We start from the raw sequence: 22,633 nt of genomic DNA, 5'->3' as shown, positions 1-22,633 counted from the left end.
AACACAACCGCTTACTGGTACTATCATGCACATTAGTAGTTATTTACAGTCCAATTATTCAGTATTTCACATAAAGCTCCTTCACATTGAATTCCATAGGCAAAATTGTCCACATCAAATGCTATTTGTATACATTGTAGATTTATGTACCTTTCACTTCTTTGCTCTTTTCTTAACCAGAAGGTACAAAGACTTAAAAAAAAAAAAAAAAAAGATGTTGAGAGTAAAATCAATGGAAACAGATCTTGTTTCAAACTGGCCATTTTATAATTGCTGTGGCAAGAAAATGGCTGGATAAATGAGAACATGTTCCAAGCCACTAAAGTGACAGGACATTATTCCTGAGGACAAATGTTTATTCTAGTTGATCTGTTACTTTCAACTTCAGTGCCTGATTGGAGTCCCTGATAACTCATGTTCTGCTAAAATAAGTAGCCTGAAGTTAACTTTTTTTTTCTACTAATCTTTCTATTTAAAAGAATACCAGACACTTGGCATTTTCCATCACAACTTGCAATATCAGATTGGAAAAGGATTAAACCTGTACAGTGATACTATAAAAACACAGTAAAGACAACCTGGCGCAGAAATTAAATAAAAATGTCTTGGGAAATATAAAAATAGATTTCAGCAAGATAAACAATAATGGTATTTTGGAGGATGAGTGGTTTCCTGAGTAAAGCATTAACCTTTCACCTTCAGGATATCAATAAACAGTGGGATCCTCTGACAAGGATTGATTTAAACAACTTTGCTTCCTCCATTTCTAGCCCAAATAGTTGCTACGTTGCAGATCCCTGAAACAAGAAAGCTCCTCAAATGCAGTGCCCTGGAGATACAACATCTCCTTCTGGCAAAAAAAAAAAAACACTGGGCACTTCAGAGCAGGGTTGAAGGTGAATCATGTTATTATTGGCTTTAATTAGCACTTCCACAGACTGCAGGGCTCTTTACCTGCAGTTGGATTGCACTTGGAAAGGTGTGAAAGCCCTATTGCCTTTGTAAACATCAAAGAGATTAATTTCTAATCTGATCTTTTTAACCAAGCCCTCCTGTTGATCAGAAAAAGTGAGGGCAAACACCTCTGAAGAAAAAAAAAAAAAAAAGAAGCAACTCTGGAATATGAGATTTATTATTTATTATTCTAGATTGATATGTATTTATTATTTAGTTTGTTAGTTCTCTGGGACTTATGCCTATCCTCTTGCACCTAGCTCACAGTCAGTGTTGTATAAATAAGTCATTATTGTTAATATTTAATAAGGGTAGCTGAAAGATCACTGTGAGCAATGATCAATGAGACTTCTTGATTCCCAATTCTGCTTTGGTTTCCACCACTTTTACAGCACTGGAATTCCACCTGTTTCTTTGGGATTGCTCCTGCCTCGCAGCAGGGAAGCAAAGTGAAGACCAGGACATTTCTGTTTAAAAGTTCTGGGGAACAATTAATAAATACAGGTTTTGTAAACTCCTATGCATGTGTTATGAAAATATAACTGATTAAGGGTCCCATCCACAGCAGATGAAAATGGAAGTAATTGTTTTTGTGTCATCAAGGCAAATGCTGGTTTATGCCAGCTGAAGGTCTTTCTAGAGGTTGCTGACGGATTCAGCTCTGTAAAAATTACCTCCCAGGACACTCCTTTTCTGAGATGATTTGTGTAGTCTGTTGTGCAACCAGCACAGAACAGGATGGCTGGCCAGTGTAATGGGGACCAGAAGTCCTCACTGTCCAAGGCCTGGGTAGGATGAAGTGTTTTAAGGCCTGAGCTACCTGGGAGCTCCCCTGGTGTTTGCAGAGCCCCAGAGGACAGGAGCTGGACTGAGGGCTGTCTGGCAGGCTGACACACACATTCATTTGGGAAAGCAAGGGGGAATTTTAAAAGAGGTCGTCAGCCCAAACATCTCTGGCTTACAGCAGCGTGCCAGAGCCATGCACAAATGAAGCTTAGCCAGATCCAACACTCTTTTTCCACTTCTCCCCACCACATCATCCCATCTACTCTTAGCCCTCCAGCATCCTATCCAGGTAACAAATCCTTTTACCTAGATAGAAGATGCATGTGGCCTGATTTGTCAGTTCTTTTGCGACAGTCCTCCTGTACAAAGGGATTCATTATCTTGGGACAAAAAACTATGTGTCTCCAGACATCACTCACTGTCAACATCCTTTTACGTATGAATTGGAGGGATTCTCTAGGATTTCCTTTAAGAGGAAGAGTAGGAGGCATTTAAGGTATTTTTTGGAACCCAGCTGAGCAGTCCATGACAGATGAATAACTGTACCATGTGTGTCCTAATCATTTTGTGTCTTAGTACCATTGAGCCTCATCTGCTTTTTATTCTGAACAAAGCCCATATTTCTTATTTGTTTCCTCTATTTCAGGAGACATGCTCAGGGCCTTTCCCATTTGTAGCTTGTCCAGAGAGACTGGAGAGATTCCCTGAAGAGAAGATCCTCTCTGATTTCTTTCACTGACTTCAGTATGTTATGTATTAATTAGGGATGGAGAAACTGTAAAAGCATCTAACACAATATGGGCAAAGGCCAAAATTGTTACTAACAACAGGAGATTTTCTGAATTGTTCTTCTCAAGTTATATTCTGAAAATCAAATATTCCTGGCCTTTGAGGTCCCAGCAGGAACCTTCTTGGCAATTTTTGGAGGCTTTTCACTGAGCTTGTTTTGAACACTGAGTGTAAGGAGACCAGCAAAGAAGAAGCAAGGAAAGAAGCTCTGAATCCTGCTAGGTCTGCTCCCTCTGGCTGAAGATATTTTGATCAGGCTTACATTAAGACTCTTACTTCGAGTTGTGCTGGTTTTGCCTGGGATAAAGTTAATTTTCTTCATAGTAGCTAGTATGGGGCCATGTTTTGGATTTGTGCTGGAAACGGTGTTGATAACACAGGGATGTTTTCCTTATTGCTGAGCAGCACTTACACAGAGTCAAGGCCTTTTCTGCCTCTCACCCCACCAGCGAGCAGCCTGGGGGTGCACAAGGAGTTGGGAGGGGACACAGCTGGGACAGGTGACCCCAACTGACCCCAGGGATATCCCACACCATAGGGCGTCATGCTCAGCACATACAGCTGGGGGGAGAAGAAGGAAGGGGGGGAACATTCAGAGTGATGGCATTTGTCTTCCCGAGTAAACCATTACGTGTGACGGATCCCGGCTGTCCTGGAGATGGCTGTGCACCCGTCTGCCTACGGGAAGCAGTGACAGGATTCGTTGTTTTGCTTTGCTTGCACATGTGGCTTTTGTTTTACCTATTAAACTTTTTCCCAACCCATGAGTTTTCTCACTTTTACTCTTCTGATTCTCTCCCCCATCCCACCGGGGGGAAGTGAGTGAGAAGCTGTGTGGTGCTTATTTGCCAGCTGAGGTTACACCATGACAGGAATATTAACTTCGTCATCAAATACAGAAATCTGAAAATGCAGACGTGGCACCTTCCTGATGCACTCCAGAAGCACAGGGCATAGAAAAAACTACTACTCCCCAATTCTGTGGAATTACTCAAACTCCCTGTCATGTAAATTCCACTTTGACATCTTGACTTTCACTGTCTCATTTAGGAAGTTGTCTATCTAACACCTACCCATATTGCTTCCAATAACTCTTCTGGGCTGTCGTGAGCACTGTGCAGACAAGGGGAAGACGGAGTTGTCAGTCCTTTGGTAAAGTCCTTTGCACTCAATATGCTTTTGGGAGCTTAATTCTCAGAGCTGTTCACCTGGTTTGCTTGAATCAATTCCCCAGAGCTCACAAAAAACTCTTTTCCTTTTTCTATCCTACTTCACCCATTTTGTAGATACTCTGAGTCTGGGAATTCTCTGAGGTTTGTTCTCCTATGCACACAGAAAATGCACCAGTAACTAAATATTACTCTCTACTAAGCTAATGAGGACATAAAATGGGAAAAGTCTCTGTGTCATAGAAAATAGAATTATCAGGGATTTTTTATTTCCTTTTTTCTCTTCTGTCTTTTTTCTTTTATTTTTTTCCTACTTCCCCCCCACCCCCCAACCCCAGTTTCCAGTGATCCCTACACTTGATTGAATTCCCAGGAATGAAACCTTGACCTTACTGAATTCACCAGGAGGAAGTTCCACCTTTTTCTTTGACATAAATGATTTCATACATTCTACTAATTAGTCAAAGAAAGAGTATAGCATATACGTGTTAGTGCCTGGCTCTGCTGAGGACATACCCTACCATAATTTCCTTGAACGTATTTTCACTGAAGGTAATAGAAATTTTGCATGGATGCAAGTCCCTGTTGAATGGGTAAATACCAGCTATTTGTTCATAAACTGTTGGATGTGAGAGAGGAAGGTCTCATTTTAGAGGAAAACAATTACATGATACATCCTGCGTTTGCTAACCAGGCCATCATATGCATTTTACATCATAAGGAAAGACCATGTAAAACAACAGGTCAAGGAAAGATGCCCTCTGTTTCCTCAATGTATAATAACACCATTCAAAGGGAAAGATCAGAGATGGGTGTTTTTGCATTTAAAACTCACTTTCAGAGAGATCCATTATGTGGTATAAACCACATTACATTAAACAGTGCACTCAAACATTAAGCAGGTGTTTGCAGAATGCTTCAGCAAGTAATGTGCCTCACGAGCCTTCATCTCCTTTGTTGATGTTGACAGCTATGGCTAAAGGAGTGGTGCATATTGTGCTGCCCATAGCCACAGTCCTTCCAGTAACAGTCAGACAGCATTAGACTGTGAACCCAAGTTGCAGAAGCAGTAGGATGCGGTGACTGATAACTCCAAAGAGGGTCCATATGGCAGGATGGCTGTACTTATAAATATTTCAAATGTCAATTCACAAGGCTACAATCATCCCAAGCTGTTTGTGTTATTCTGAATAATTGCTAGCAAACTATAACAAAATATTTTTCATACTGGAATAACACATATAAATTTAACTGCTGTATACACCAAGCTTTTCTCCAGATACTATATTTTATTAGGTTAATAAAAACAACAGAGGCAGCATGGTTGCAGGGAATTTATAAATAATTACTTATGAAAAACACCTCACGCACACCTTTCCTGCTGAAGAGATTGTACAACTTCAAGTCTTTTCCTCAATGAGGACAGGCTAGTGTGACAGCAACACAAGATCAAGGTAATCAGGGCCTGCTAAGGCATTATTTAGTTTTATTTTCCTCCATTAACATTTGCACATGTGCTTATTTGATTATATTGGCTGTCATCAGTAATTACTAATGCACAACCATGCGGATGCAGTGACAGAATGGAGGGAATATGGCACTTTTCACACTGATGTCTTTAAGCACATTGGATGTTTTGAGCAGCTTTAAGCCCTGGGATGAGATGAGTTGCACTGAGAGAGGAACAGTTCACAAACAGCAATTTCCACAATGACACTGGAGGGGGTAAGCAGAATCAACTGGAGTTCCCCAAAAGGGTTTGCTGCTCTGTTGCTGATAATGGGCTTATTTCGTCCTCTCCAGCTATGGTGTGCTCATGGAAAGGTTAAGTAACTTGTGGTTGATTTACATTATTTAATACCCTCTCCCCTCAGTTTGGAAATGGAAATAGAAGAGGATTTTTGGAGTCATATGGCATCCATGGCATTTTGAAACAGACTTTAATAAATTCTTACCTTTCAGTTGCTTATTATGACCTCTAAACAGCTGATACTTTTATACAATTTTCAATACTACTTCAAGAAGAGAAGTGACAGAATTACACATACAGTGAGCAAAGTTAAGACCCATTCATGTGATAATCCTTCTTGCACAACCTTGCATATAATCCTAGTAGTTCTGGACAAAGAGGGAGGTATTTATATCTTGTCAAACTTTCAAGGTTATTTTCCTGTCTTCTGACAACTAAAGGGTCAAACAGTCATGGACTTACAAATGTGGAACAATGTCTCACAGCAATAAGAACTGATGCTTCCTCATGATGAGTATAACAAGGCCAGCTAAAGGCTATTCTGTCCACAACTCTGAATACAGTGCAGTATTTGTGCGTGGCTTGCGAAGTTTTGCATAGTGAACATGGGACCTGCTCTTCTCACCCCATCCTCTCAATTCCCTCCAGTTGTCCTCACATGTCCCAGCATGGCCTACCCTTAGATTTGTGAGTGGGTGTGAACCCTACCTCGAGGGAGCAGAAGCACCGTGCAGCACTATAGCCTTTCTCCATCCAAAACCTTAAAACACAGTCAGCAGATTTCTGTCACGAGGCCCAGTGCCTCACGTGTGAGAACTGCAGGACCATGTGAGGTAAAAGACATACTCTTAGCAGGAAAGTTTCATGCAGAGCAAGAAGTAAGTAGCTGAGCAACTGAAACTTCATGGCAAGGTCAAACTGCCAGACTAGGAAAAAAGGATCTGGTGCTAGATGGAAGAGTGCAGAGGAATCTGGTATGGCATGCTTAGCAACAGGTAGGGTGGAAGTCATACCAGGCTGCTAGTTTTTCTAGTTATTTAAGGCTCCTTTGTGTAATGTCTGGAAGAGACCAGAGGCTCTGCTAATAGAGTGTGCTGTCAGTCTTCCCGTGATGTATGTGAGTTCACAGAATGAACAGCATATATTCAACTTCACCAAGGTACAACAGAACAGCACTCAGAACACACAGAAAATTTAGGAATTAAAGTTTTGGGGTGAACTTCTCAACCCTGGCTCACATCCTAAATGAAATATTGGAAGAAACTGTCCCCTGTGAAATGTTTGGTAGATGATATCATTCTTTCTGTGGCAAAGATGGTGAAGCACACAACAGATTGTCTAGCAAGATTGTGTAGTCTCCAGCACTGGATTTCTTCAAGGATAGATGGGACAAATAGCTATCAGGAATGACTGAGGTGCAATTCTCCCTGCCTTGAGGCAGAGGGATGCACTCGGTGAGTTTTTCCAGCCCTATTCTTCTCTACATCTATGATAAGAATTAGCAGAACTGGGGTCCAAGCCGAGAGCTGTTACTTCCACCAGAGAGTGGGATCATCAGCCAGGATTTCAATATTATACAAAATACTGCCAGACTGTTCTCACCACTCCAATACCATAGCTTGCATGAGACTGCTCATCTCACCACCACCCTCCCACACCCTGGTGTGACACTGTGGCAACAGGACAGAATATTAAACAGAAAATGTGTATTGGGTATAGTCACTATGTAAATGTCACAAACACATTAAAGGTGATAATAGCATGAAGAGATTACACTGACGCAGCAGCTTACAAAGCATGTCTTCACAAGCCTGCATCAGCTCTAGCAATGAAAGCTGAATGATTGCCCACACAAGCACTATTAAAAGTCATGAATCTTCTCACTCTACTCCCTTTCCCTTTTAATGGGATTAGGTTTTGCATCTCTTGGATTGTTAAAATCTCATATATCTCATATATCTGGTTGGGATGAAATACCATTTAATGGCTTAAGATTGTGACGGTGAACTTTTTCTTTCTGTGAGAAGACCTTTCAGACATATTCAGCAAACTGCACCATAGTGACTATCCTTTTCTTGTCCAGAGACAGTGCAGAAAAAGAATCATTCTGCTGAATAATTCACTTCAAAGTAAACATCACTTCTTCCTGATGGATCTTTTCTAGTTAAAAGTCTTTGAAAACATTCCCAGGTATAAGAAAAATTTCTTTACCACTCTACCAGCCACAATAAATGTCTATACTCTATGGTTGGGACTGAGAAGCCAGACAAGACCCAGGCAGAATTGGAAGCACAAGGTTCAGGGCTGTGCAGAGATCACAGAAAAGCCATGGTGGGACATTGTGACAGGAGTGCAGAGGTGTATATGTCCTTCTCATGAGTTCTGGCAATGCCTTTGTACTTCAGGAGATGTCAGTTTGCCACAGGGGCACAGTCTCTGTTGCTTGTATTGGGAGTTGCAGGATTGCTGAAGCAGACTGTGGTTGTATTGCTCAGAAAGGTGCAGAGGAGGAGAAGGACTGCCCCAGTAGCTGCTTCTTGCAGGACACACTGCAACATCTATTGCTGCACCTGGAGTCACTGATGTTCCCATCCCACCATGCAGTCTGTCCCTTACACGAAGGTCTGTTAATGAAGGCTGTCAAAGTCACCTTTTCATTGACTTCACTGGATTCTTTGACTTGGCCACAACTTAAACTTTTGATGTAGAAACTGTTACCTCTGAAGGGTATTAATTTGAGTCTGAGATTGGGGGGACTGTAAAATTTTGTAACCATATTAGAGGGAAAAAATGGGCATACTAAAGCAGTTAAGGGGTAGGAACAAGCTTTTCATACTTGTGGACTTTGTGATTGACACTCTCTGCAAATACCAGATAATAATAAGTCAAACATCAGTTTCTCTTCAAATAGGTTGAGTAGTTCAAAGCAGCTCCTCTAACATATAGTTTAAAGAGGTTGGAGGATTCCTCCCAATAACAACAAACAGTGGTATGCTTTATTGTAATAAACCATATGTTGTTTCTATCAGGAGCCGGATCATTCCTGCTCTCAAATTGAGAAACTTAAAATCTGTAGCCACTTACATACTAAAGTGCAGTAAATGTTCATTCTCAGAGGCTAATATATTATTAATATCATGGGAAATGCATCTTAATATATCTATAAAGATATTCTATAAATTTTTGATAGAACATATGGGAAAGAATACAAATACTGTCCAGATCCTTAATCAATACTGGTGATCATTACAGCCCTATACAACAGACCAGCCCTTACTGTCAATGAATTCCATCTTTTAATCTGTACTGCTGAAGTATTCATAAATCTGTTTCACCCCTAAATGCAGTGAAAAAGTGAAGTCACAACCTACAAGACATTGATGATTTATTCTTTTGGGCTTCCAACAATGAGATCAGAGTCATTACAATATAAAGCAAGGAGGGTGGTTAATAAATCTGTTACTGATTTCCACATAGATTGTGGTGTTGCATTACTAATTTGCAAAGAAAACAACCTGCAATTCTGTGCAAAATGGCATGCTGCAGTTATAGATGGAATATGATCCCTACTAGGATTAGTTCTTGATAGTATGCGTATAGTTAAGGCTAAAAACCTGTGCCACACTGCCAGGTAAACACAGGAGAGCCAGTTGGGATGTTCAGACAGCTTGTAGGAGAGGAACATGTGGGAAGCAGTAAACAAGTGAAGGACTTATCTATAGGGCTGTAGGCCCCAGCTCGTCTAGGAAAACAAGGTATACCAACAGAGATAAGGAGGTTATTATCTGTGAGAAAGACAGACAGGCAGCTCCTAGTTCAGAGAGAGGGAGGTGAAAAGGAAAAGTGACCCTATGCCAGATAAAGAAGGAATGTGGCAGGTAACCTCATGAGGTAATAGTTATTTTAAGGAACTAAACAACAAGGAGTGGCAAGTTTTCAGGAGTGACAGATGGCATTGCACCCCTGAGGAAATAACAGGATAAGTAAAGCGAGTTTCTCTTTTTATGAGCCTCTATTTTGAGTTAACCAAGATGGGATCTTAAACCTCCTTAGGGCTGGACATGTTGTAGATAGGTGATCTATGCTTGTAGTTGTAAAGCTACGTGTATGTCTAGCTTGCACAGGAAGGCTTACGACTGAGTTGTTTTATGGAACATGCCTGAAATGTCTGTGCCTTCCCTTACAACCATCAGACAACCTCACTCCACCTGCACCACAGCAGTGTGAATGTGAGCTGAAAGAAGAACTGGCACCCATGTCTTTCAGTCGGTCCCTTCTTGGAGAGAAACACTTAAGACAACAATAATGTAATGAAGGCAGATTTCCAAGGACCAAAAAGCCCAGAATCATGGAAACCCTTCCAAAGACCTCTCAGGCCCATCAGTGTCTGGTCCTTAGGAAGGTGCAGGCAACTGAAAAAAAGATGTTCACTGGCATGTCTCTTGGCATAATAATCCAAAATTATGTGAGTTCCAGATTGTCAGGCTTGTCAGCAACACTGTTATTCATGTCTGCTTGCAATATTCTGCTTCATGAACACCAGCTTTGTGCCATCAGCCTGTGTAGAAGAGAAAAGGCTGCCTACATGTGCCACTGTATAGGAGCAGTGTTGTGGCATCTAGAGTCACTGGTGGCCATATTTGGGCTGCCCTAGCACTTCTATTACAAGATGGTTATGAAATAGCCTTTTAAAATATAGGCACAGACAATGGAGCCATATGTGTCAAAAATGTATTTCCTCAGCTCTATGCTATCATTCCTGATGTTGAATCAGTTTTTAGACCCAGTCTGTAACCCAGAATCCCTGAAACTGCAGCTGGAGCAGTTTTAGCTGTGTATTTCTATGGGACTGCTGATGTAAGGAGGGGCATTTATTTCCCACTAGCATAGGCCTTTCTGTCCTTGAATATGCCTAACGAGCATTCTTAAAGGGTTTCTAGGGGGTCTGCAGAACAAGGAGGGTCTCAGTGTCTTCCCCCGGGGCTCTGCCACAGCCTTGTGCAATGTAATATTTTTGTTCTACTTGCCTTGAGTCACAATAACCATAACATTAAAGCATCACATTTGAGAAAGGTGAAAAGGTTAAGGTTAAAATAATAATAGTTGAACACAAACTTGCATTGAAACTCGTTATAACATTGTCCAACTCAAAATGAAATCAGGACTTTCAGACCTGCTCCCAGTTGGATGTTTATCTGTACCACAAACACCACAGTTCTGGCTGTCACTGTAAGGTGATGTCTCTTCAGGAGAGCTTTGAGCCTGAAATTCAGTCAGGATTGGAGTGTATAACGTTCACAGTCTTCACAGGCACAAGCATCGGAAAGGCAAAAACTCTTGACCCACAACGTGCAAGTCTGTTCAGCAGAAAGGTCATCTGTGAGTGGGGGTGTCATTGGTAGAGCTTCTGGGCAACGTGCATGGAGCTGCTCAGGGAGGACAGGAGATTCCTCAGGCAACTGCACTCCACACTTCTTGTATTGTGGAGGTCTGTCTTCTCCTCAGGCAAGGTCAGGCAATCTGCAGAGCTCCTGCATTCTTGGAGATGGCACGTCTTGCAACCTGGACATATCAACTGCGGAAAAGCAATGGAGGGAGGATGACCCTGGAATTAATTTTCTGAACAAACAAAATGTCTTTTTGTCGCCAGCCTCAAGCATTTACTCACCATTACTCATCTTCCCATCTTCCTTCAAACTATGAAATGGGCTTAAACATGACATTGAAATATGCACACTGGTGAATTTCCTTTCATTTGCTCGTTTCTACTTTTTATTTGGGTGGTTACTGAGCTTTTGTGGTTTTTGCACTGAATCCTTTTCTTGTCCGAACCTCCCCCACTGGCCACACACAAATAAAACCACAGAATCTTTGGGCTGCAACTTAAAAGGAGGGAGAATTTCCAGTACTGCTTGAGAGGCAAGGATGTGGTTTGTCACTGAACTTTACCAGGTCACGTTAGCTCTCGTTCCCAGCACTGCCAAACTCTCCAGCTCTTACTACCTTGTCCAAAAATGTCCTTCCTTTGACATAACTTTTCGCAGGAAAGGGCTCTTGCATTGAAGAAACTCCAAGATATTTCTCACTAGAAATTGTAGGAATCTGACGGAGGATCAGTGGTTTATTGCAGGCATATCACGGAGGTGATGGTTTTCAAGGATTACAGAAGATTATTCAAACACATAGAAGAAATCCACTTCAGAACTGAGAACAAAGTGTGATGACTATCCTCAGACCTATTTTCTACCCACCCAGTGACTCTGCCATTACTTTGCAGGGCCTGCATAAGTCCAGTTGCTGTAAGTAACTAGAAATGAAGACTTATTTTGACTTCAGAACAGCCTGAGTAGATCTCAGTGATATGGGACTTCCTACAGTGTGCTTATCACACTCAAATGAATCCAGCAGACATAACACCATATTTTGCCCAGTATTTAAAGTTCATGAGGCAATTTTCTTGAACTGCTCCCTCTATTACAAAGTGAGGAGAAAGCTGATCAGTTAAACATTCAATCAACAAGCAGTTTCTAATCATCTCTTCTGAAAGATAAAACAAATGCAGGCAAATAGACAAATCCTATCTCCAGCAAACAGCCAGAATAGCTGATTTATATGCTGGGACATTTCTTTAAGAGCATGGATATACTGCGAAGTATTCTCTTTCTTTTAAGGCACAGAAACACTAAGAAACATACAGACATAGAAACAGACGAAACATCTGAAATGACTGAACCTCTCTTCAGCCCCACACTCTTTCCTATAATTTTTGAGACCAGTGCATACCATTCCAGGCTGTGTTGCATTTTACAATATTCACTCCAGATCAAGTGTTTAAGAGTTATTCTACTGCCCTGAAATGCAATTCCCTACACATTGAACCCCACAGAAAATCTCCTTTTGGGGTAGACAAGGGCTTTTGCTCCCTGGGAAGAGCTGTACAGAACAGGCTAGCATGAGGCAGTGGGTAAGAAGTGCTGGTGCTGTGCACTGCTTTCTTCCTCTCAAAACTAGATGTATAAGTCGCACTGAGGGTGTCTGCCATGTAAAACCATGCCAACATACCAAGAGCATTTCCAAGAATTAAAAAAAAAAATATTAAACCCCAGAGTAAGGTTATATCCCAGTAGTGTCTCTACTGTTGATTAAAAAAACCCAAACCAAAACAAAGCAAAACAAAACCCAAAACCCACACTAAACAAAAACACCCCCAAACCCCAGAAATCACAACAAAAAGCACTTATGCAAATGCATATGCAGATTAGGGGCAGCCCTTGGGCTCTTGGCAAATTGCCATAGCAGCCCTCAGTACTCTGAAGTTTGGGTCTCCCAGTTCAAAAGCGATGCAAAACACTCATTCCTCCCCTCCGGCAGCCCTTCCAGGGAGCAGAGGCTTTCTCAGTCCTGACTCAAGCTAGCATGGCAGTTGGGAGCACCTCCTGCCTATCCTCTGGGCCCAGCCCAGCTGAAGCCAAAGCCCTCATGAGTGAATACCCCAGCTTTTTACAATACTTCTTTATTTTTCAGCATTAGCTTTTCATTTTCATGTAAGAAATGCATCTCCCCGTGTTTTGAGTAGCAAGGGCTGATGGAGGAGGGGAGGGCAACCTTACGAAGAAGGGTCTGGCTTGAGATGCAGCTCTGGACGCAGTTCCCAGCTGCACTCCTGGCTCCAAGTCTTCTCTTACCCTGTGTCAAGTCCTTTCCAAGGACCCTTTCTCCAAGTCTGCAAAACAGTTAAAGGTATGTTTAGCAAATGCTAACATCTGTGGGTTTAATCATGTGTCTGAAGTGTCACTCAGCTAAACCAAATCTACTTTGCTTATCCAGGCTTCACCCTCTGTAGCTACCTACCTACCCACCCGTCCAGCACCTAGCAGAAAGTGGTCCTGAAGTAGAAATATTAAATCTCATAGGAAGTACACACTTTGATCTTGCCTGTAGGATTGATATAAAAAAGTACACATAATTAGAACTAGATCAAATGTCATTTAACAGTTACATGTTGTTACTCTCATTCTGTTACCAGCCTGCCTTCCTCTAAAAATAGAGGGATTTTCTATTACTTCCTGTAATTTATTCTCTTTGTGGTAAATGTGACTGTAAACAATTAATAATTCCAATTAGTAGAGGTTTTTTGGTAACTCTGGCAGCTGCCTTTTCACAGGTTTTCCTAGGCTGCTGCAGGGGCCAATCAGATCATATAAATGTGCATATTAACAAAGGTTCATTAAGCGACTCTGTCTTTCTAAGCCTCTGGAAAAGAAGCAGAGCAGAGATGAGCCTTAGATGTAAGCGCAGTGTGTTCTTCACTAAATTTGACATCATACTGAAATCAGCAGCTTTTTAATAATCTACATTTAAGATGCAAATGTATCTATTTGATAGGAAAGTCTAACGTATGAATAAAGATTCCAAATTGTTTTATTACTTCTTGATCGCTGTTGGCAAGGGGAGAATTATCATGCTAACAGCCTCATTGAGGGAAAGCCATATGCCTTAAATGAAGACAACGCTGAAGTTACAAAGTTTAGTGAGATTAAGTTACATGGAGAAAGGTTCATTTAAAGTTGTAACTAATTAATGACCTCAGAGGTAACCCTACCAGCTACCACACTTGTTAGAGAGGTGAATCCTATTAATAACCTCCTAAGTGCAGTTTCCAATTACTAATCCTTTCAGCAGTTTTATGGTGTAAGAGAAATTACTTCAGGCCCATGTTCCCATCACAGGTTCATCTTGTTTCACTTTCAGTCTGTGCTACAAAATGATAGTCCTGTGGGCAGCCTCTGACAGCCAAGAGACTATTTTAATATTGCCAGACCTCAGCAACACATTTATATTTGAAATGCAACAAATGCAGAATGGCAGATCAGTTCTCTTCCTCCTATCATATTGGTTGCTAAAATTACAGTGTAATTGCTCTTACCTCATGGATTAAATAGGGACTGAAAGGCCCAAGACTGTCCTGGCTCTGACGTAAGGGAGGCAAGGTTGTGGGGAGAAACCAAATCTTTTATTAAAGTAGCAGACATAGCTGGGCAAAGGGACAAGATGTTAGGCATGAAAGACTTGGGGAAAGAGCCTGAAAGTTTGCTCATTTTTTCCAGCTATATAAAGATATATAAAGATACTACTTTTCTTTATGAAATTTGGCTCTTCAGTCCACCATGGCTACTGCTGCTGCACTGTTATGTGACTCTACTGTAACAGAGTAAAGCTGGAAGGGAGCAGAGAGTCAGAGAGAAATGGGCTATGGCTATGTGGTCTCTCAGTTGCTTGGTAATCTGGGACTATGCCTTGTCTCACTAATTAGTGTGTAATAGCTGTGTACGCTGGCTCACTTTGGGATGTCTTATCAAAGGAGGAGAAAGAACTGGGTTTAATTTAGCTATACAGAGGAACTGCATCTGTTTTCTCAGCCATTGAAGGATTATAATTGTTTCTAGATGACAGCAGGTCACATGCATGTAGGCTTTTTAATTATAACTGAAATTTCTTTTCAACCTAGGGAAATAATTTAATTTCAGCATTACTATTATTATTTTTCAGCTTCATTCTAACTCCCCCAACTCTTTTTGCTCTCTTACTTGCAACATAAATCTTTCCCCTTCCACTTAACTGACGGATTTTCTTTGTTCATACCTGTCACTGTTTTTTCTTTTGATTCATGCAACAATTACATAGTTCAGGTTTAAAGGTTATGAAAACTGTGTTTTGGCATTCAACCAGTCTCATCTCTGGAAACATTAGTCAAATACTCTTGTTTAAAATTCCCTCTATAGAAGGAAACATTGCCACCTAGGTCCCTGCCTGCATTTTATTTTTTTCTATCTCAGTGCTTATCTGACCAGGTCTTGCTTTACACAATTCAAAATGCTCAAATCTCATGATAGTGCGGGGCTATGCTTTGTGATGTTCTGCTGTCTTCTGGATGTCAGTCATAACTCATCTTAGCATAAAATTCTTTGTATGTCTTTGCACAGTAAAGGATGCCAAAATAAAAGTGACCCATGAGAAAGGAATACAAGATAGAGGGTCAGAAGAACCTGAAGGAGAAGGCTCAGGAAAATAAATATTCATTAGGCCTGGACACCAGGATAGTCAGCCATAAGGCTGATGGCTATCTGTACCACTTTAGACAACTTCTCAGTCATCCTACGGAAAGTCTTCTCCACCACCAGCAAGCACAAGGAGTGGGCCAGCCAGCACAAAGTGAAACCTGGACGAACCCAGGTGAAGAAATGGGCAGTAAGGAGAGTATTCTTATGAATCCAACAACTTTTTGAAACAAACAGGTGAAAGCAAATAATCCTGGAAAATACAGAAAAGATTTGTATATATATGCAAAATCCCATATACCCTTAAGGTCTGTAAAACCTGAAAAGGCAGGTGGAGAACCACTATTATCCTTTTTCTGGCCAAGTTAGGCTTAAAAGAAAGACCAGGGGAAGTAACTGATTTGAGACTCTAATATTGGCCAAGAAGGTTATTGAGGATGTGCAGAAGGTTAGAAGGAATGGGTCCTAGTATCTTGTTAATGGTTCCCCAGTGGTGATCAAAGCTGATTATCCTGTAGCTGGTCAAAAGGATTCCAGAGCCATGAGAAAAGCTGTCCCACCCTGATTCCCAGCCCACAGGTTGTGAACAAGTGAGAGATGTTGGCAAGCATATGTCAATCATGACTGGAAGAGGGTCTTCTGAATATTCTTATGGCAATTCACTGTCAGATGGGCTAACATGTGCTCAGCATATCAGGGTAAAGCTGTTGACCAAGTGTCTCCCTCTTTTTCTCAGTTGGGTAGATAATCTGCAAACTGGGGCTTGAGTGGGATGGTTCATATGGCAGGAACAAAATCACACCACTGGCATTTGAAGACTTGCTCTAACCCTGCTAAGTAACTCCTGAGTTGCAATGAGCAACAGTGTCAGTACAGCAGGGTCTGCTTGCACACTCTGTGGTCTGGAAATGCAAGCCAAGAAGTGATGTGGATTTCACATCAAGAACATTTTAACACATTTAACAACTGTGAAAGCTGAAAACTAAGCACAAAAGGCTAAACATGCCCCAGATGAGCCAGAGAATTAGTTAGGCATGTGGATGAATCAGTAGATCCGACTTTGAAACCAGACCTTACTTATGAGATAAGCTCTTGGCTGGAGGTGGTCGGGTGAGCACTTAAACCTGCAAATACAGAATGCATTCCCTGTGCCAGAGGTCACATATGTACTAGACCACCCTCATCTCCTTGGATGACAGCAATTGAAAGGCAGCCAAGGAATAGATCTATCATCCAGTGCACGCAACAGCCTTTTATACTCAGGAAGAAAGATCACAAGCCTGGGATTGATAGTACTTGCCAACTTTTTTTTCCCCTCTCTGGAGGTGATGGAGCACAGAGGCTTGCTCACCTCAGGGACAGGATGATCCATCAGGTTCCTGGTTTCTCTTTCCAGAGCAAAGCATGGGAAAATGTGACTGGAACCAGAGGTGAGGAAAAGGAGAGGTGGTGCCATTACTCCTAGCCCATCTCAATGCCCACAGTGCTCCAGCCACACGGAGACAACAAAGATGGTCTCAAAAAGCATAAATTTGTTGTCCTCAAAAGTGGGTAACCTGACCAACTAGAGGCAAATCAAATTTCACCAATGAGCAAAAACTGTAGAATCAAGGAAGCCAGGGAGAGCACATCACAGACTACCCAGTGAGCAGTGACAGGATCAAGGAACAGCAAGGAATACTTGTGTGATGCAGAATATATAAGTAAGTACACATATCCTCTCCAGTGTGTTGTTGGTTTGGAGCAAAGAGAATAAAAACTACAAACATTAAACACTCAAGAGACTGGCTACCACAGCCCTGGGATCCTCCCAAATGTACAGTATACATCATGGGGGAGGACAGAGGAGGCAGTAGTGGATGATGTACCTTGCAATCCACTTCAGAAATGGGAGCAATGAGCCATTTTCTTAGATGCTTGATGTGAAATTCTGTTATAAGTGAGAATTAACTGTGTTTCTTGTAGTGACCTTAGGGAAAGATAAAACCAAGACACAACATCACAAATCGAAGGCCTAACATCCATTTCACCATCATATATTTTAATTTTCCTATTAAGGCAAGAGGAAAGTGCTGCATGGCACCCAGTCCTGCTAACACTTAGTAGCCAGAGAATAACAGTGAGACCTATCTCCAACGCCCAGTCTGCAAAGATCAAGGTGAAACGGTGACCATCAAGACCTTGGTCTAGCTTTATAGAAGAAAGTAATTAGTGAGTCAAGGGGCTGATCCTTTGTTGTGTCTGCTCAGCATCATTAGTTTTTTTCTGGCCTTCATGATGCATAGGAACTGACAGAAGCATGAAAGATGGTGGTACACATAAGCTAGTTTTTCAGATAATTTTCTCGAAGTTAGGATGGATGAGTATAGTGTTTTCTAGAAGCAGGAGAGAGAAGCAAGGAGGCTGAGGTAGGGATTTACACTGAATAGCAAGTGACAGCATTTTTTAAGTCTGTACCTGGTCAGCTACATAAGGCAAGCTAAGGGAAAACCAGATGAGGGCTTTGAAATTTAAAGCAGTGCCCTTTGGATGTACATCGAGCCTGGAGCAGCTGGCTAAAACACAGCCATGTAATCTGGGAAACTGCCTGGTTGGATTTTGCCAGGAAATTTAGTAGAGATTTCAGACAGTTGTATATTTATTTCTACAGTGAATGGTTAAAATGGGTGTTTGGAAGTATAGACATGAATCTTAAAACACTGGCAAAAGCAAACAGAGGAAAAAATCTTGTTATTCTACTAGGTGGTGTGCTCTATGGAAAGTGCTCATCTAGCTTTTGAATATGAGGGTGGGACAAACTGGGACATGTCCTCCTAGTCTCATCACTGACAATACATAGCAAAAGTTGCTGTTTTAAACACATCAAAAATAACAAGAAGCGACTGAAAGCTAGTTCATAAAATGCTTCCTCTGGGGTCATCCGCATTGTTGCTGTCAGTAAAGTTAAAAAATAAGTTTTGGAAACCTAGACAGGTAGCATTGATCAAGTAATGTAAACAGTGTGTGTGAGCACCCATCTCACTGGCTTACATACCTATGTCATGTGGAGAAGTACATGCCCAAAATAACAAAAATCTGCCAACTATTTTATCTTGGTAGTTCTGGGTGGGAAGGCCTATTAATCAGATGGCAGTTAGTATGCATTGGCTCCGATATGATATTACCTCAAAACAATAGACCTGCACTTTTCCATCATCAGCCTGCTTTACTCTCTAACATGAACGAGCTGCATCTGATCATGTAAAATCACCGTTTACAATGTATTCTGTACTGATTGTGTAATGAAATGTTTATATGTGAATATGGAACTGTAAGAGAAAATGTCAATATCTATAATGGATTTTACTATATCATCTGCAGAGCAGGTCAAAGAATAGGAAAAGAATTATTAATTCATCCTTCTGTAAGACAAAAATGAGTGCTTTCACTGAGTGTTATTTTCAAGGACAGATGTTATAGTGGCTTGAGCAGGAGAAAATGCAGTAGTGCATTATCTCTTTAGAAGAGGAGCAGACTGGGAGTACTACTGTCTGGGATTTTAAATAAAAGGAAAGGAAAATGATCAAGTTCTGGGGACAGAAAGATCCACAGGCACCAGTAACATCTACATGGCCTAATAAAAAAATATGCTGGAGAGATTCAGGTACCTCTGGATTTTCCTTTCATGTTTATTGATCTCCAATAAATCAGAATTTTCTTTTGTATCCCCTGATTCTTAATGCTTTGGGATCCAGGTGACCCTGCATCACAGACATGGAGATTTTACAAATTATTGTTATCCGATTAAGACAGCTGTTTTAAATTAGTTCGTGGCCATTGTGCAACTCATAAACTATTACAATGAAAATACTGAGTGTCTCAATAGCCATCTATTCGACTGGTCCAGCAAGAACAAACAATGCATTGGCTAAGAGGAAAGTTAAATTACAGGATGATACCATTTCTGTTTGAAATAACACCCCAGATATTTTTGTGAATAAGCAACTATTTGTTTCTATCCAGTAGTCAAAACTAAACATGTAAGAAGTTTTCTTAAACATTTTTAACACCTGATTTTTTTGTTTGAAGATTTTTTTTATTCATTTTTGTGCTGTCCCTCATAAAGCACTAGGGCAGGTCTGTAGACAGAGACACAGACTGGCATTCCAAGCAATCAACTGAGTATTGCAATCAAGTACTTGGATGGAATATGCCTTTGGGATCATATTTTGCCCTGTTGTGTGTCATACATGAACACATCAGGAAAAGCCATATTAATTTTACATAGGAAAAGTCCTGTCCTACTCACATATCAGGTTTTCATTTTTTCTGGCTTTTATCCCTCCCTGTTGTTTCCCATCTAAGTTCTTGCAAAATGTCCCTACTTCCCCATTACCCTTGAATTTTCCTTCTTTTTCAGTATTGTATGGGCATCACCAGTAGTAAAGATTACAGATCTCTTTTCTCTGAATTTCTAAGATTTCTCCCACAGTAGTCTCCAGCTGTTAAGCTGAAACAAATTGTAGGGAAATTCTGCTTACCCATTACAACCATGATAACAACACGCAGTACTCTGTGGAGTACTGTACCATTTATCTAACAGATAAAAGAAGGGGCTATGCTCAGGGCAGATAGGCTCTTCAAATACTTTAGCTTCCAAACTCTAACAAGGCTTTTACAAGCATGTATTGGCTGAATTAAAAAATCGATGTTCAACAGGTAAATAAAGGCTATGCTCTTGACACTGGAGGATCCAACCTAATTTTCAAGTCCTTCTTCCTGCCTGTAGTGGTATAATACTTTGCCAGTGAAACAGATGTAATTTTTTTTTTTTTTACTCACAGGCAAAATTAAAGTATATTTTTTTCTCTTTCCCTTTGTTTTCAGAGATGTAAGAACTATTTTTAGCTAAGGCTTTCTCCAAAAAAAATCAGCCTGAAGGCACTTCTGCCAAGAGAATTTGCATCCTGAACTTGTTTGCTCTGAAAGCTAAAAAGAATTCTTTTAAAGGAATTTTTCAGGCAACCTTAACCATAGGCAATGATAACCCAAGTGCACATCAAGAACCTGAAGTCCATTTTCTTCATTTATCATCTAATACACACTTACTGTGCATTGTTTTGGTGTCCTGTGCCTAAGCAAAATAATTGTTTAAGTATTAAAGCATAATTGATATGGGAATTAAGGTACAGAGTTAGATCTGGGTTCAAGTCTACTTACAAAACTAGCTCCCAACCCCACCTTTATTCATTTGGTAAAGTCACTTAATGCAAAGATTAGTGTTCCCTTAGGGACTTGTGGAAAATCATTGTTCTTTTCCTGTTTGTTGTTGTCTGTTCGGAGTGTAGAGTTCCTGAGAAACAAATTGCCATATGCTGTTTCCTTCCAATGAAAATATTGGAGTCACCAGCTGTTGACGGAATGTAGATAAAGAACACCACCTTAACTAGCTTCAAAAATCAAGAATTCATGAACTTTATGAGCAGTAACATTTATCCAGCTTGGCTCCTAACCTTGAAGTATAAATAGATTTTGACTGTTACTTTCAAACATCATCACCACTCTGTTACAATGGAACACAAAAATGAGATTTATTGTATCACTGTTTCTTTTTGATTGGAAAATAGTCATGTATTTGTTGACTGTAGTGGCGCTGCAACCAGTGTAAATGAAATAAATGTATTCAGCAATGGCACCATGTACCCACATAACCAGAAAAATCCTGGGGAAACTGTGCAGTATATGCAACTATGCAAACTTTTAATAAACGAGCATTAATTGCAATGCTGTTCTCTGTTACCTGGATGAGATGAGATACAATTGAAAACAACAGCAATATCTCCACCATAGCTGCCAAGCCATCCCAAGGAAACATCAGGGGCAGGAGAACAGAGGGATTTCTATCTTATCTGGTAGCTATTTCCAAGTTACCTTTCAGGCAAGAGTCAATACATAGAGAAGAGGTAGCAGGTGTAAGCTGATGGTTGCTTAGAGAGGTAGGTAGAAAAGAAAACGTGGTTGCTGTATGATTAGAGTCCATACATCTAAAAGCAATTATAGAAAAGTGGAAATTTAAAACTGCTCCTTGAGAAAGGTGAAAACTTGAAACTAACCTGGGCAAAATTTTATTTTATATATAATCCTGCTGTAGGTTCTCTTAAATTCAATTAAAAATTACATCCTCAGAGGCAAATTTAAATGATAAGAAAATCATCACAGAATGAGAAAATCCTTCTTTTCTTACTAGTGGCAGTTGTAAATTAAGGTTCTGCTATCCAGTGGGAAATGCTTTCACTCCAGTATTTGTTCATGCCTTGGTCAAAACAAAACCTAAATCATAACACAAAATCTGCAAAGATAAAATGTAGGATTCTTGCACTTATTTTCATCTATTTTAATATCTTCCTGTTTTCTTTATGCATGAGGTCATCATCTTCACTACACAACACATTTTGAATTGAAAAAATAAGAGCTTTATGCTGATAAATGGAATGTTTCAGTCTATCAAAATGCCTTTGCTACTTGATAGAGAAGTTTTGTTTCATTCCTCCATGGGAAGCTATATTTTCAAAAGCCACATACATTCTGCTTCTAAAGCAGACCCTCAGAGTATTTTTTATTGTCTCTACCTTTTATCTAAAGGTATACATGGATAATTAATCTGAAGGAAAAATTTCTAAGTTAGACAAATATGGCTTGTCTGGACATTTAAAAATATCTTCTCGCAAAAGAGAATTTAGCTTGTTATCTTGCCCCTTGCTTGAAGATTGAATGCTGCTGATTACTTCTGAATGACTTTTGCACATGTTTTGCCTATACTTCTTTCTTCTTTTTACTTATTTCCTTCATGATCAAGTTTTAGCTCGAGAAGGAATTCCTGTCTAAGATAGTAAGTTTTTATTTATTTGGAAGAGAAAGTGATATGAAACTGAACCCTGTAGGAGGAAAACTTTGTATATTGGCAGTCTGTTGTAGATTATGTGCCAAACTGAAAAGGTAAACCACTGGTATCATTTCCAGTTAGGGCTGAACTCCCCTCCGCCTGGAGAGGGATAATTCTGGAGTCCCCAGGAGAGGATCACTCTGGAGGTTGAAGATGGCATGTTGGGGTTCCCATCCTTGATCTGCCACAGCCTGCATGCATGAAT

Source organism: Tyto alba, unplaced genomic scaffold, assembly GCF_018691265.1.
Source record: "Tyto alba isolate M040663 unplaced genomic scaffold, T.alba_DEE_v4.0 Super-Scaffold_29, whole genome shotgun sequence".
Classification (NCBI taxonomy): domain Eukaryota; kingdom Metazoa; phylum Chordata; class Aves; order Strigiformes; family Tytonidae; genus Tyto; species Tyto alba.
This window is presented reverse-complemented; position numbering follows the sequence as displayed.